Raw genomic sequence first — 17473 nt, 5'->3', positions numbered from 1 at the left:
TTCATCAGTTGTAACAACTGTACCGGGGACGTGGGGATGTTGATAATGGGGAAGGCTGTGCGAGTGTGGGGGCCAGAGGCCTATGGGAAGTCTCTGTACCTTCTGCTCAATTTTGCTGTGAACCTAAAAACCTAGAACTGTTCTAAAAAAGCAAAACAAAAAAAAGTCTTAAAAAAAAACACTCTTGGTCATTAGAGGCTTTGAAAACAAAATGCAGTATGGGCTATATTGGGTGGGGTTTTAAGGTAATCCCCTTAGGAATCCAATGCCCTTTAATTTTTTTTTAAGGTGTATTCATTTTTCAGAGACAGACAGAGCGTGAGTGGGGGAGGGGCAGAGAGAGAGGGAGACAGAATCTGAAACAGGCTCCAGGCTCGGAGCTGTCAGCACAGAGCCTGACGCGGGGCCCGAACCCACAGACGGTGAGATCATGACCTGAGCTGAATTCGGACACTCAACTTACTAAGCCACCCAGCGCCCCAGGAATCCAATGTCCTTGAAGTAAACATCACATTCACATGAGATTTTCTTACTTTCATCCCCAAAGGACTGCCTCAATTAGTTGTCATCTGTAGGCCATAAAAATACAAGAAGGACGATGCAATTTGGTTATAATGGAGCTTTTGAATTTTGATACAAAAGCAGTGATCGAAAAGGTGTGGAACATGACTGGCTTTTAGCGATGATGTGAGCCAGATGGCAGGCTAGTGACACTTAAAGCCCCTAAGTGCCAGGCAGCTGCAGATGACATCCAGCAATGTGCCCAACAGGCCAACAAAGAAGGAGACCTATGGCGACTCTCTTTCTGATGCAGTAGTGACACCCAGTCCATGTCATTGCTGGCAAATCGGCCGGGCCCTTGGGGGGAATTGTACCTTTTCCCAGAAGGAGGCTGAGCCAGCTCCTCGGGGACCTTCACACTCTGGGGTGAAGGCCCAGCATCAAGGAGGACCATGCTGGGTCTGTCCGGGAGGCTGACAGCTGTAACCCTTTACTCGGGCCTCGTGGCCCCGGGGGTGGCTGGGAGGTGGCCCTAAAGCTCACTTTCCTTTTAGGCACCTCTGGCAAGTGTGTGTTCTCTGGATGAAAGACCACTCTTTAGAGGGAAAGATTCTTCTCTCGGTTTCATCTTCGGAAATAGGAACTTACTCTTTACACGGACATCATGTAAATCTATACTCAGAATCTTAAAGGAAAATCACACTAATTGATTTGTAACATCAAAATACAGAGAACACATTCCCGTTTTGGGCCCTAAGTGAATCAGGCTGATTCTGCATTCCTGCCTTTTATCCCCAACTCCCCGGTCTTACCTCTACCTTCCCCTCAACACCCCCTACCTCCCCCCACTGCCCCCCTTTCTCACCACCTCCCTCCCCCCTCCCCCCTACCTCTCACAGAGATTCAGCTGGAAGACAGTGGAAGAGTAGAAATCTCTACAGGTAGTGGTCTTTTATTTTCTTCTTTCTCTTATTCCCAGTTTTCTTTTTAATTTTAATGCACTTTGTGAGAAAACATTAATATCCTAATGGTAAAGAAAGATTTTGTTTGTATTTCTTTTTTTAATCTTTATTTATTTTTGAGAGAGAGAAAGAGAGAGAGAGAGCGTGAGCAGAGGAAGGAACAGAGAGAGAGGGAGACACAGAACCCAAAGCAGGCTCCAGGCTCTGAGCTGTCAGCACAGAGCCTGATGCGGGGCTTGAACTCACGAACCGCGAGATCATGACCTGAGCCGAAGTTGGACGCTCAACCGACTGAGCCACCCAGGCGCCCCTATTTAAAATTTTTTTTAACATTTATTTATTTTTGAATGACAGAGACAGAGCACGAATGCAAGAGAGGCAGAGAGAGAGGGAGACACAGAATCTGAAGCAGGCTCCAGGCTCTGAGCTGTCAGCACAGAGCCTGATGCAGGGCTCAAACTCACGAACCGTGGGATCATGACCTGAGCCGAAGTTGGACACTTAACTGACTGAGGCACCCAGACACCCCTGGTATTTGTATTTCTTAAAAGTGGACACTAATACAATAATCTAGAAAGTAAATAAGCAAAGGATAACTGTCTGAAATGACTCCGGAGATGAACATTCCCCATTTCCTGTGACTTGTCACTGCTACTTAGATGTGATTACTTCACAAGAGATCTTCCATCAGTGTGGGAAGTTGAACTATGGGAAGGGTTTTAGAGTCAAACTGCAGATGACAGGCAATGGAGCCCAGCTTCCATGCACGGAGTAGGAGCTCAGGGCATTCTAATCCCTTGACTTGGTCCTCTTATGCATTAGGCAAAACTTCCAGAACTGTATCATACTTAATCCTCGGACTTGTCAGGCAGGGAATCTAGGTTTTCCTATTTCAATGGCAGGAGCAGAACCATCTCCTGCTTTTAAACAAACCAGCGCAAGGAAAGAGACAGTGCTGTGTGTTTGCCTTTCCATTTCCTCTTTCTGGGCACCAAAGTGTGTGTGTGTGTGTGTGTGTGTGTGTATTTGAATGTTTCCCATAGTAGTGGACACATGGCCACAGGATACTGATGTTCCTGAGATTATTATAGGTGAGATGTAGGGCGCCTGGGTGGCTCAGTTGATTAAGCGTCTGACTTTGGCTTAGGTCATGATCTCACGGTTCGTGAGTTTGACCCCCACATCAGGCTCTGTGCTAATAGCTCAGAGCGTAGAGCCTGCTTTGGATTCTGTGTCTCCCTCTCTCTCTCCCCCTCGGTCCCTCTCTCTCTCTTTAAAAAATAAATAAATGTCTAAAATATATATATTTTAGGTGATATGAAATATTATTAAACCTTACAATCAAATTATCATAACTGTCTCCCTCGATCCTTGTGATTACACCAAAGGGAAAGTTTCATTTTGGTGCTCCTGTATCTTTAATGCCCAAGCATAGCTAATCTCACAGAGAAGGAGGCCTCAGGCTCAGAGCCTGAAGCAGGGCACAGAATATGGCTATCATTTAATAACATTGTTTTTATTTAAGTACTTTCTTTTTATAGCAAGGCTATCCATTTTTAAGAATGACAAAGTTTCCTTTTAAGATAAATAAAGTGAAATGGAAAAGTTTCTGGAAAAGTAATAGAAAAAATAGTATTTGGACAAGGCAAAAAAACCCAAAAACAAGCATTTTATTTAATGTACACATAGCTCTTGCCGTGTGCCAAGCACTATACCAAATGCTTCACAGACATTAACTTGTCTATCTTGGGGATAAGCCTGATGGATGACAAAACTCAGACAAGGTCACGGAGCTGGTGCCAGGCAGTCGGAGGACAGTGGCTCTCTGGCAGTGGAGGGGAGGTGGGTCGAGGTTATCATGAAGAGATCCAGGTCTCCATCATTACCCCCCTTTTAACTTAGGACTTTGACTCTATGAATGCCAGCTTCTCCTGGGCCATTAAAGGGTCAAGAAGCACATTTGGGTGCAAAATGCTTCCAGTGAGCCCCCCAGGTTCCCTGCAGTAATTCTCAGGGCCCTTCCCGCCTCTCCTCTTTCCTGGGCTGGTGTGTGGCTGTGACCCCAGCCCACAAGCTGTTTTTGATCGTCGCAAAGACTTTTGCTCCCTCTGGGACAGTGACACAAGATGGCTCAACAGTATTAAGCCTGACTTCTTAAAGGACTCCCTCCATTTTCCCAAAAATAACAATAATAAAATAGATTCTAATAAGCATTAGATTCTTCACAATACAAAGATTTCTGAACTAGAGTGAATATAAGATACAACCACAAAAGAAAAAAAAAAAGGCAAAAACTATCTTTGCCTAGATAAATCTGCTGATGCAAAGAACCAAAATAACTTGTCAACCTCCACAATGCCTGGTAATCCTTCCTAATGGTAAAAGCTTTGTTAGGAAAGATCCATGGGAGGTGTGTCCAATGGTCTACAAGGTCCTGCTCAGTCTGGCCCCCGTCAGCTCTCTGACTCCATGTCCAATCTAATGGGAGATGATGATTTCATTTTCTTTGCAGCGTCAGGTAAACAAAATTAAAGGAGGCTTATTTGACACGTGTATTCTAGAGGATTATTTGCATAACATGTGATCGAGTTTCCTATCATTGGAGAAATCTTATGAAAATGCTAATTCAAATCCCGAGAGAGGGAAATTCAAACGAGATGAGGCTGCCAACAAGGCACTCACAGAACAGGTCGGGAAACTGCCGTTCAGAGCAGCAGAGGGACAGTGGTCCTTACCATGTCTGCCCTTCCAAAGTGTTCTACCGCTCCCCATACTTCCTCTGATGCCAAGCACATTCATCTGCGGGCAGCTGAGTTCCCAAGTGTCCTTCTGAACCCCGCCTGAGCCCAGAGAACTCAGGTGTGTGAACCCAGAACTTCGCTGTTTTGTACAGTGAAACAGCATCAATCGGAGAAAATTATAATGCTATTTTGGGAGCAGAGAGGAAATTGGATGTGGAAAAATCTGCTAAATAGACAAGGGTTGGATAAAACCATGGCCATGAACCAAAAAGAGGCTAGTAGTACCAGACAGGCCCGATGAAACATTACCAAATAAATTATGAAGAATAAATAAAAGAATGACACCACTGGATGTTTGTCAAATGTTCTCACATAGAGTATATAATTTTTCTTTAAAGATTTTTCTATTTTTAAGTAACCTCTACAGCCAATGTGGGGCTCGAACTCACAACCCTGAGATCAAGAGTCACATGCTCCACTGACTGAGCCAGCCAGCTGACCCTATCAGTAACCATTTCTAGGTGCCAAGTGCTTTGGGTACCAGGGTATGAGGAGGAGAAGGAAGACCTGGTCTAAGAAAGTCTTACAGACCAGCAGGGACTGAGGATGGGACAGAGGGACCCACATGCCATTACAAAGCTCTAAGTGCAGGGTACGGGGAACAGAGAGGGAATGGCCAACTTATTGGGGGGGGGGGGCTAAGGGACCTAGGATCAGGTAAGGCTTTCCTTAAGAAGTGACATGGAATCTGAGCCTTGAAGGATAAAGAACTTTTACCCATACAAATACTGACAAGGACTCTTCTAGATTCTAAGGCTTTTTTAAGTGAAACATAACAAAACAAAACAAAGTTGCTGCCCTCATGCAGCCTGTATTCTAGTTGGGGGAAGATATCAAAAATACATAGCTATATCCTATGTCAGATGCTGATAAGGATATGAAAAAAAAAGAAAACAGGGTAAAGGGAATAGAAAGTGATGGAGTGACAATGTAGAAGAGGTCACTATTTTCTGTAAGGTGGTTGAGGAAAGACTATCTAAAAGAGTGATATTTGGGGGCGCCTGGGTGGCTCAGTCGGTTAAGCGGCCGGCTTTGGCTCAGATCATGATTTCACGGTCCATGAGTTCAAGCCCCGTGTCGGGCTCTGTGCTGACAGCTCAGAGCCTGGAGCCTGTTTCAGATTCTGTGTCTCCCTCTCTCTGACCCTCCCCTGTTCGTGCTCTGTCTCTCTCTGTCTCAAAAATAAACGTTAAAAAAATTAAAAAAAAATAAAAATAAAAGAGTGATATTTGAATAAACCTGAAGAAGGGAAGAAGCAAACCATACAGCTATCCAGGAAATAGGAATGAAGATATCCCAGGAAGAGGAACCAGCAAGTGCAAAGGCCCTGAGGTAGGAGCTTATTCGGTCTGTTCAATAAAGAGCAAGGGAGGAATATGACTAGACCCTTGAGGGACATAGAGAGTCACCGGAGGGTTTTGAGCAGAGTGACATGATTTGACTCACATTTTTCAAAGATCACTCTAGATTCTGAGTGGAGAATAGACTGCAGAGGAGAAAGTATGGGGACAGCCATGAACTCTATTAACACAGACAAAAGACAAGAGTGGTTTAGACCAGAAGGGTAGTGACAGAGGTGGTGAACATGGTTAGCTCCTGGATGTATTTGGGACTGCAAGCTTTGCTCATAGACTGGATATAGTATGCAAGAAAGATGGAAAGTTGTAATTAACCATGGCTGGAACTTGGCCACGTGAACTCAATAAAAAGGAAATCAGAGCAAAGCACCAAGGCTGTGTGCACGGTAGCAAGTATTAGATGGTCAGTACAGAACTGAAACTGACAGGAGGGAAAGTGATGACATGAGGGGCAAAGGGAGCAGGGAAAAAATGATCAGGTCAAGGTATTGTGGATGCCAGCGGCTTGAATAATTGCTGGATTGGATTCGGGGTATTTGAGGACAAAAATATAAAGATCAGAGACTGTGGTCTGAGTGGAACGAGACACAGAGGGGATGCAAGTACAGATATTGATGAGTTCAGGGCATGGCCTTGGGAATGGGAAGCTGAGGGCGAGCAGAGAACAAGGTCACTGGACGAGAGCAGGGCAAGAGGCTGAAAGCTCAGGATGCTGCAGAAGCCATCCATGCAGACGTTGAAATCACCAGGCATTATGAGAAGCAGGGTCGGAGAGAATGGTGCTGAGCCCGGATCTAAATCTTCAAGGAATGAAGAGGAGTGTCCTGGCGTTAGGGATGTGATCTGTAAATGATTTCAGTGACAAGTGTTAGCAGGTACTTTAAATCTGATGACATAAGTTTCAAGCTGGAAGATTTCAGGAAGGAGAAGGAAACAGTGATGTGGAACATCGGTGAGAAGAAAGGAGAATATCCTGTTTCAAAGCCCAGTGATACGGAAGAAACTAAGGGTAATAAAATGCTGTCACTGATGGGGCTATAAGAGAAGCAGTGACTTGAATGGTGAAATAAGTTTCCGGCAGGGAATGACCCTATCAGATATGTTTTGTGAAATGGAATTTTCTTTTAAATTTTATTTTTTTATTTTTTTTAAATTTTTTTTTCAACGTTTTTTATTTATTTTTGGGACAGAGAGAGACAGAGCATGAACGGGGGAGGGGCAGAGAGAGAGGGAGACACAGAATCGGAAACAGGCTCCAGGCTCCGAGCCATCAGCCCAGAGCCTGACGCGGGGCTCGAACTCACAGACCGCGAGATCGTGACCTGGCTGAAGTCGGACGCTTAACCGACTGCGCCACCCAGGCGCCCCTCTTTTAAATTTTAGAACAGTTTTAGACTTACAGAAAAATTGCAAAGGAAGTACAGAGAGTTCCTATATTTCCCATACCCCAAATCTCTTATTATTAACATCTTATTATACTATGTTATGCTTGTCACAATTACCGAACCAACACTGATCGTTATTATCAACTAAAGTCTATACACTTCATTCTGACTTCCTTAGGTTTTTCCTAGTGTGTTTCTTCCGTTCCAGGTTCCCATTCAGGGTACATTACATTTAGTTGTCATGTCTCCTTAGGTTCCTCTTGGCTATGATAGTTGCTCATGTGATGATGGACTAAAGCTGGACACATCAGAATGGACTCATGTTTAGCTTAAAGCAGATACAGACGGATCCATGCAGAAATATTTTAACATATGTGCATATACATGGGGTAGTGTACATAAATATACTCTGTCCACAGAAAGGACATAGAAACAATAACACCCTGGTAGTAACAAGCACATCTCCACCAATAAGAGGAGGCAGAGGAACACTTTGGGGGAAATGGCAGATTTTAGGACTGATGCAGAAACTGTACAAGATGACCCTGGAACACTTTGTAGTGCAAAAAAGTTACGAAGTGCACCCCCTGCCCCAAATACCCACAAGGATATGTCAATAGGAAAAAAAGATCTAGGTGAAAGAGGTCCCAATGGCCAAGGTTTACTCCCTAAGTGAGAAAATGGCTCCCACCATCAACCATTCATTTACTTAATTGCTAAACTCTCATATACATGTATAGGGGTTTTAGAAGCACTAACACATACCTGATGGGAACCAACATTCTCACCTAAAGTACACTGTGTATGTAGCTTCTTTTGACTTGAGTCTTATAGACTCCACTCATGTCCAAAGTTACTTAGGCCAACATCTTTACCCCCACCCCTTCGGTGAGGTTGTTCTGCACATGTTAGTACAGTTAGATTATTTTGTCAAGTTCTGCATTCCAACCTGGGATCCTCTAACCTCTTAAGTAACTTTTTAATATTTGCATATATGAAGGTCCACTCTTTCTGCTGTGAAGTTTCATGGGTTTTGACAAACGTGGTATCGTGTATTCACCACTGAAGTAGGATACAGAATAGTCTCAGCACCCTAAAACAATCCCCGTGTTTCATCTAGTTAATGCTACCCCGCCCAAACCCTGATTGGCTTATCACTCCTATGGTTTTGCTGTTCCCATTCACAACAATGGAATAATACGGTATGTAGTTTTTTTCAGACTGTCATCTACTTAGAAAAATGCATTTGAGGGGCGCCTGAGTGACTCAGTTGGTTAAGCGTCCGACTCTGGATTTTGGCTCAGGTCATGATCTCACAGTTAGTGAGTTCGAGCCCCACATCTGGCTCTGCACTGACAGCAGGGAGCTTGCTTGGGATTCCCTCTCTCTCTGTCCTTCCCCCACTTGCTCTCTATCTCTCTGTCAAAATAAATAAACTTTAAAAAATAAAATGGCTGTCATTCCTCAGAGATCATAAAAATATTTATTAAAAAAGAAAGGAAGAAAGAAAGAAAGAAAGAAAGAAAGAGAAAAAGAAAAATGCATTTGAGATTGATCCATGTTTGCATGGCTTAATAGCCCATTCTTTTTTATTGCTGAATAAAATTCCATTATATGGATGTAGCACACCTTTGTTTAGCCATTCACCCATTTAAGGACACATTAAATGCTCGCAGTTTTTGATAATTTAATAAAACTGCTGTAAACATTCCGGTGCTGCTTTTTGTGCGTACCTCAGTTTTCACACCTGTTGAGTAAATACCTAGAAGCACGATCGTTGGATTATCTATGAAGACTATGTTTAGCTTTGTGAGAAATGGCCCAAGTGTCTTCCAAAATGACTATACCATTTTGCATTCCCACCAGAAATGAATGAGAGTTCCTGTTGCCCCACATCTTTGTTAGCAACTGGTTTTGCTAGTTTTTCAGATTTTAGCCATTCTAATAGATAACTACTAGAATCTCATTTTTCTTTTATTTTGCATTTCATTCATGAAAAATGACTTTGAGCATCTTTTCATATGCTCACTTGCAATCCATGTATCTCCTACAAGATGCTGTGCAGATCTTTTGCTCAGTTTTAAAATTGGGTGGTTTGTTTTCTTATTGTTGACTTTAAAAGTTCTTTGTAGGGGCGCCTGGGTGGCGCAGTCGGTTAAGCGTCCGACTTCAGCCAGGTCACGATCTCGCGGTCCGTGAGTTCGAGCCCCGCGTCAGGCTCTGGGCTGATGGCTCGGAGCCTGGAGCCTGTTTCCGATTCTGTGTCTCCCTCTCTCTCTGCCCCTCCCCCGTTCATGCTCTGTCTCTCTCTGTCCCAAAAATAAATAAAAAACGTTGAAAAAAAATTTTTTTTTAAAATAATAAAAGTTCTTTGTATAATTTGGATGCAAGGCTTTTATCGGGCATGTGCTTTGCAAATATTTTTTCCCAGTCTGTCACTTGTATTTTTATTCTCTTAACTGTATCTTTCCCAAGGCAGAGGTTTTTAATTTTAATCAAATTCAACCTACTAATTTTTCTTTCATAGATCATATTTCTGTTGTATTGAAAAGCTCATCACCAAAGCCAAAGTCACATAGATTTTCTTCTATATTTTCTTCTAGAAGTTTTGCAATATTATATGAAGTAAAGTTTTCCAAACTGTATACTATTATTTCTTTTTCTTGTATTCCACTAACTATGAGTTCCATTGGGATGTTGAATAAGAGTGGAGAGAGAGGACATTCCTTGCATCGCTGCTGATCTTAGAGGGAAGCATCTAGTCTCTCATCATTAAGTATGATGTTAGCTGTAGAGTTTTTGTAGATGTCCTGTATCAAGTTAAAAGTGTCACTCTCTATTCTTAGTTTTTGTCATGACTGGGTGTTGAATTTTGTCAAATTCCTTTTCTGCATCAATTTGGTATAATCATGTGATTTTTCTTTAAAAAATTTAATGTTTTTTTTTTTGAGAGGGAGACAGAGCATGAGCAGGGGAAGGGCAGAGAGAGAGGGAGACACAGAATCCAAAGCAGGCTCCAGGCTCTGAGCGGTCAGCACAGAGCCCGACATGGGGCTCAAACCGACAAACTATGAGATCATGACCTGAGCCAAAGCCAGACGCTTAACCAACTGAGCCACCCAGATGCCCCTGATTTTTCTTCTTTTAGCTTGTTGATATGGTAGGTTATATTGACTGATGTTTGATTCCCGAACCAGTTTTGCATATCTGGAATAAATGCCACTTGGTTGTTGAGTATAGTTTTCTGTATACGTTGTTAGACTCAGATACGCTTTCAATATTGATCATTATGGCATCAGTGTTCAAGGTAGACTGATGAGACTCATCTGGTCAGAGTGGAGACCAGATGATCCATTGGAAGACTATTAGAACAATTTGATTAAGAAGTAGAAAGGAATCAAATTCCCTAGAGGTGATGAGAATTTGAAAGAATGAACAGTTGGACTCAAGCAGTATTTAGAAGGTAGAATTGGCAAGATTCAGAAATAACGGAATATGTGAAAAGAAATAGAGAGAGGAGAGTAAGTTGGCTTCCAGTTCTATACCTTGAGCTTGAACAAGTGGGTAGTGCCATTTACCAAGTCAGATAACACCATATGAAATGGATTTGACAGCAAAGGAGTAGAAATGCTGGACTTACTTCTTTCGGCATATGGAGGTGATGACAGGACATCCAGATGGAGATGCCCAGCCAGCATTTGGTTCTATAGATTCAGAGCACAGGAGATGGGATGTGCTCAAGGTTCAGATTTGGAGGGGGGTGCCTGGGTGGTTCAGTCGGTTGAGCATCTGACTTCAGCTCGGTCATGATCTCACAGTTTGTGGGTGTGAGCCCTGCATGGGGCTCTGTGCTGACAGCTCAGAGCCTGGAGCCCGCTTCAGATTCTGTGTCTCCCTTTCTCTCTGCCCCTCCCCTGCCCGTGCTCTATCTCTCTCCCTCTCAAAAATAAATAAACATTAAAACAAATTAAAAATTAGGAAAAAAAAGATTTGAATTTGGGAGTCACCTGTGCAAGGTAATGGTTGAAGCCATGGGCGTGTACAAGGAAACAGGGAGATCATATATGGGCAATTATTAAATACTCACAAAATGGCCAACTCTACAATGACATGTGACAGTAAAGTTAACTCTTGTGAAGATGAAAAGAAACTAGTCCAGTCCGTTGTCTTTTCTACCCTCAGATCTTACCTACTTCACTTCCCTATCCAACAGCAACTTCCTTCACTGTTTCCTTACGAAAAAATGTTCCTGCCTATTACTCTAAATCACCTCGAACAACCATTCTATCTCACCTGGCAGCAATCCCGAATTCAGCCACAAATTGGATGCAGTTGTAGCTATAAGTCACAACCCTCAACTCTCCCTCCCTGGTTGAATTGTTGATTAAGTTACTCATGAAGTCCTCTATAGAGTTATACTCTTTATTTTCTTTATATTATACCCCTCTTGAAATGTCTGCCGACTCTTTGGTGACTTCCTGCCTTATTGATGCATTAGCTCAGAATTGGTTTTGCAGCTATGGCAAAAGAGAGACAAATTATTACATCTGTGTCCTGAAATCAAGCAGACAATGACTCCTACTGGAGTATAAAAGTAAAGATGAATATCCATTCAAGTCAAGAGACTTTTATTTATTGTTCACACAACCATACCCACTGGCCTGCAGGGACCTGGGCTTGGGAAAAAAGCAGTGGGGTCACTTAGGGCCAACTCACAAAGTGTGCACAGGCAGCAGGGATCATTTTTCCGGGAATGGAAAACATGCTGTACTTAGAATGTGTTTTCGTTACATAAAGGAATGAACCTCGGTTAGGATGCATAAAATTATCAGGAAAAAATTGTAGTGATGAAACAACTCTGTTAAACTGGCATCTCATCCAGCAACAGCCTAGAGAAGATGCTAAGTATTTTTTTTCCTGACTCTCATTCTTTGTGTCCTTCCTCAAAACCCAAGTCATTAATTCAAAACTTACCACACTTGGGATTCTTAAGTGTCAGATTTTAAATAAGACAGCAAAGCTCACCACATCCTCCTCTCTCTTTTTTTGTTTATTTATTTATTGTGTGTGTGTGTGTGTGTGAGAGAGAGAGAGAGAGAGAGAGAGAGCGCATGCACACGCACATGCAGGGGAGGGGCAGAGAGAGGGAGAGAGAGAATCCCAAGCAAGTTCTGCACTGTCAGTGCAGAGCCTGACTCAGGCTTCAAACTCACAAAACCATGAGATACTGACCTGAGCTGAAATCAAGAGTCAGATGCTTAACTGCCTGCACCACCCAGGCACCCCAGCCAAATCTTAATCTAAGTAGCATATTTTCCTTTTAAAAATTCCTGTTAAGTTACCACCCATGTATTTTCCCTGTGTACCAGCCAGCACCTTATTCCCTCCCCACATACGAGGAGAGGGGGAGAAGGGAGGAGAGGAGAGGTATAGAACTCATAAATATGATGTCAAATGAAATCAGCCAGACACACAAAAAGTGCGTGCTATATGATTCCATGTATACACAGTACAAAAGCAAGCATTAAAGAGTCTACGCTGTTAGAATTTAGAATAATGGTTTACCCTTTGTGAGGGAATGTGATTGGTAGAGGGCAAAGAGGGACTCTAGGGGTCCTGGGGATGTTCAGGATATTGATCTGGATGTTGCTGATGAAGGTCAGTTCCAGTTGGCAGAATTTGTTCATCTGCACACTTATGGCATGCAAACTTTTCTATAAATACATTGTACCTTGTTAAAATTCTTTTGAAAAAGGGAAATAGCATGCGTCTTTATGAAAACAACTACATGCAAATATTGTGGGAAGTATTAGCTTTAAAGAGCAGTCCCCACATACCAGGCACTGTTCTGAGCTCTTTGCTCAGTGAAAAACTAACTCATTTTTATTCTCAAAAAACTACTCTATGAGGCAAGTACTAAAGTTGTCCCCATTTTACAGATGAAGAAAACGAAGCTTAGATAAGTCATTTGCCCAGTGTCACACAGAATATACTGGAGTCAGGATCTGAACCCAGGTTGTCTGACTCCTGAGTCTACACTTTTTTCTTAAGTTTATTTATTTATTTTGAGTGAGAGAGACAGCATCAGTGGAGGAGGGGCAGAAAGAGAGGGAAAGAGAGAGAATCCCAAGCAGGCTCCACATTGTCAGTACATAGCCCGTTGAGGTGCTTGAACTCACAAACCATGAGATCGTGACCTGAGCCGAAACCAAGAATTGGATGCTCAATCGACTGAGCCACCTGGGTGCCCCCAGAGCCTACACTTTTAACCGTTGCATCTCGTGTTAGAGAAGTGCAGACGCTGACTCTTAGTGGGGCACCTGAATCGTCCCAAGTCACATTGTGACCACAGACAGGCATCTTTCCACCTTAGGCTTTAACTCCCCTGTAAAATGAACAGGTTTGAGCTAGCTGTTCCCTGCACAGGACCACAGGGCACATTGCAGGAAGTTTACCATTCCTGGCTCCTAGCCACGTCCAACAGTGATTGTCACTGATTGTCACAATTTAGATAGCACCACGCATTTCCCATCGTGTGGTCCCTAAGAGGGCGGCACAGTCCTGGTTGAAAACCAGCGGGCTTCATGACCTCTTCAATCCCTTCCGGAGCTAGCATTCTGCTGTCCAAACTCTGAAGGTCTATTGTGGAAAACTCCTGTGACAGAGACAAATCTGTTTCTCAGCCTACCTCCCCCACTCCCTGGATATGCACCGGGTTGTATTTCTTGGGTTGTATTGTAACAGAGTTGTGGCCAAAGCACATGAAGAAAAGTGATCTACATCAGCTCCTGTGCTCACACAATTCACTCTGGTTCCTGTGCTTTCTCTCTCTCTTCCCTCATCTGCCAACACAGTGGCCCATCAGTCTGGGGCCCAACTGTAAGTCTGCAAGAAAGAAGCATCTGGCATGTTGGCACTGAGATTCCAGGGTGGGTCTGTTCTGTTACAGGAGCTAGCAGTGCCCTAACACAACAAATGAAGTGCAGGCTGTGGACCCATGATTATGGAATTCACGGGTCTCACCATCACCCTGAAGCAGCCGGCTATACAGAACGGTGGAGGACTAGATCACAGTGTCAGCTAGCTGGCAATCCTTTGCAGGGCTGGGGCAAGTTTCTTCAGGGGGCTGTATGTGCTCTGAGTCAGCATCCAACATATGGTACTCTTTCTCCCCTAGTGAAGATCCATGGGAACAGGAATCAAGGAACAGGAATGGGAGTAGCATCCGTCATTTTTAGCCACTAGCAAAACTTTTGCTTCCTGTTCAAGCAGCAAGCAGTCTAATAGACATATCAATGAGCAAAAGAAGCCCAGATTCAAAAGAATGTAAACTGTATGATTCCATGTACATGAAGTTCAAAAGTAAGGTGACAGAGGTCAGACAGCAGTTATCTCTGGAGGGAGCATGAGTTACGAAGGAAGAGTTTCCTGGGGTGTTGGAAATGTTCATTTCAGATATTTGTGAGCACACACACACACACACACACACACACACACAGTGTTTGAATCTTAAAATATCATGCCGAGGTCAGAGAAAGGGAAGGGTTAAGAGGCATATACGAGCGTCCATAAACACAGTCCCGTGGGAACAGTGATTTAAAGGTGGACGATATAGACAGAGTGACCAACCTGCCTCTTTCTAGTCTATCTCCTCTGTAACTTCTCATGAGAAACGCATTTTATTTTGATCCCAAGAAAAGATTAATTTCATCGTTTTTCTTAACCTTTGGGATGGATCGAGTGATGTCCTTTGGCATGAGTTAACTTACAGGGAAGCATCAGAGGGAATGGAACTATCTGCCCAAATTTCAAGTTACACAGACCCCAGCACGGGCCTTCCAAGAGCCCCACAGGCTGTCCTGCTTATATCCAAACTCAAGATGCTGGCTGGGTGCCAGTAACCCGCTGGGGATTCTGACGGAGCTGTGAACAATTCATGCCCCTGCAGGACCACAAGGTCTGGAAATCTGATTACTGCTCAATCGCTAAAGAGAAATGATGTGTGACTGAAAGCCTGAAACCCTTCTTCGTGTATTTTTTTTCCATAAAAGGGAACATCTTGGCAGGTGACTTTGCCACTGCGGGGGTGATATTAACAGGATGTTGAGCTGAGCATATTTGTCTGGATTTATGGAAGGTGAGGATGTTCTGTTCACCCTCCATGCATCAGGAGGCCTTACTTCACCTTATTTAATGCTTGTGTCAGTCTGTGAAGTAAGTCTTATTGTCCCCATTTTCCTGCTAAGGAAAGTGAAGTTCAGAATGATAATGCAGCCTGCCCAAGGTCACTTAGCCAGTATTCTCAAAACGGAGGTCTCTGCCTTGTTTTTGTATTTTTTAATGTTTATTTATTGCCGAGACAGAGAGAGACAGAGCATGAGTGGGGGAGGGGCAGAGAGAGAGGGAGACACAGAATCCGAGGCAGAGTCCAGGCTCCAAGCTGTCAGCACAGAGCACGACGCTGGGCTCGAACTGTGAGAGCATGACCTGAGCCGAAGTCGGTCGCTCAACCCACTGAGCCACCCAGGCGCCCCAGTCTCTGCCTTGTTTTTAGAGAGCATGGATCTGAGAACCATCATACCTAGGTTGCTGGTGCAGGCAGTTCCCCTCCATGACGGTCGTGCACAGTGTGAAAACCAGAGATAGGGGATGGCCAACCTGGAGAATGGTCACAACACCGAAGAAAATGCTCCCGCACAAAGATGTAGCTGTGAGTGACCTCCACAGTCTACAGAACTGATGAACTTCATTAAGTCAGACCAACACTGGGACACCCATAAGTCTGAGTAATTCCATAGAACAGGAAACTTTGTTATCTTTTTTAAGTCTTTATATTTTGCCAACCCTTTGTAAAAGGAGAGGACTATTCATCTACTCTCACGGTAAGGAGTGAATGAGTATTCCTAAGAATAAAAGCACAAAGTGGGCAAGAAAGGAAGAGCTTATGAGGCATCTTCATGCTGACGTTTCTATTCATACTGTTTCTTTAAATGTTTAATACATCATGGTGAAGAAAGAGTATATCCCCACCTTACAAGATAAGGAAGTCAAAGTTCAGAGAAGGGCAGAATTTTTCCAAGGCCACACTGTAAGGAAATGGTTGAATTGATATAACAGAGAGAGCATTGAAGCCAGACAGCCTTGAGTGAAAATTCAACCCCATAATTCCTCATTTGGTGACCTTCAATAACTTATCTGACCTATTTGAACTTCGGTTTGGGGACCTAATAAATAATTTATCATTTATGATGCTTTGGGTTACATGTAATAGAAAACTCAAATCAAAATGCCTCAGATGATAAAACAATTTTATTATCTCACCAGGTAAGAAGTTCCATGGTCAGGTGTCTTCAGGTCTAATTACTTCAGTGAGTTAATGACATTGTTAGAGATCGAAGTTCTTCCCAATTCTCTGCTCCATCATCCTCAAAATGTCAGCTTTGTCCCACAGTCTAGTGGCCCTCATGATCCCAAGATGGCTACCACTGTTCCAGATACCACATTTCAGACAGAACGATATCCAGAGAAACGAGAGAAGTAGGCTAGAAAGAAGTGGCAGGATATATTCAAGATGCTGAATTGGAAAAATATGCAGCCAAGAATTCTTTACCCAGCAAGGCTGTCATTCAAAATAGAAGGAGAGATTAAAAGTTTCCCAGACAAACAAAAACTACAGGAGTTCATGACTACTAAACCAGCCCTGTAAGAAATTTTGAGGGAGACTCTCTGAAGGGAAGGAAGACAAAAAAAAAAAAAAAAAAAGCAAAAAGACCAAAAGCAACAAAGACTAGAAAGGACCAGTGAACACCACCAGAAACTCCAACTCTATAGGCAACATAATGGCAATAAACTCACATCTGTCAGTACTCACTCTAAACATCAATGGACTAAATGCTCCAATCAAAAGACATAGGGTAACAGAATGGATAAGAAAACAAGGTCCATCCATATGCTGTTTACAAGAGACCCATTTTAGACCTAAAGTCACCTTCAGATTGAAAGTAAGGGGATGGAGAACCATCTATCATGCTAACAGTCAACAAAAGAAAGCCAGAGTAGCCATACTTATATCAGACAATCTAGATTTTAAAATAAAGACTGTAACAAGAGATGAAGAAGGACATTAATCATAATTAAGGGGTCTATCCACCAAGAAGATCCGACAATTGTAAACATTTATGCTCCAAATATATGCACCCAAATATGTAAATCAGTTAATCATAAACATAAAAAAACTCATTGATAATAATATCATAATAGTAGGGGACTTCAATACCACACTTACGACAATGGACAGATCATCTAAACAGAAAATCAAGAAGGAAACAATGGCTTTGAAGGACACGCTGGACCAGATGGACTTAACAGATATATACAGAACATTTCATCCTCAAGCAGCAGAATACACATTCTTCTCCAGTGTACATGGAACATTTTCCAGAATAGATCACACACTGGGACACAAA

The sequence above is a fragment of the Neofelis nebulosa genome, chromosome 14 (assembly GCF_028018385.1).
Source record: "Neofelis nebulosa isolate mNeoNeb1 chromosome 14, mNeoNeb1.pri, whole genome shotgun sequence".
Taxonomy (NCBI): domain Eukaryota; kingdom Metazoa; phylum Chordata; class Mammalia; order Carnivora; family Felidae; genus Neofelis; species Neofelis nebulosa.
Note: the sequence above shows the minus strand (reverse complement) of the source record.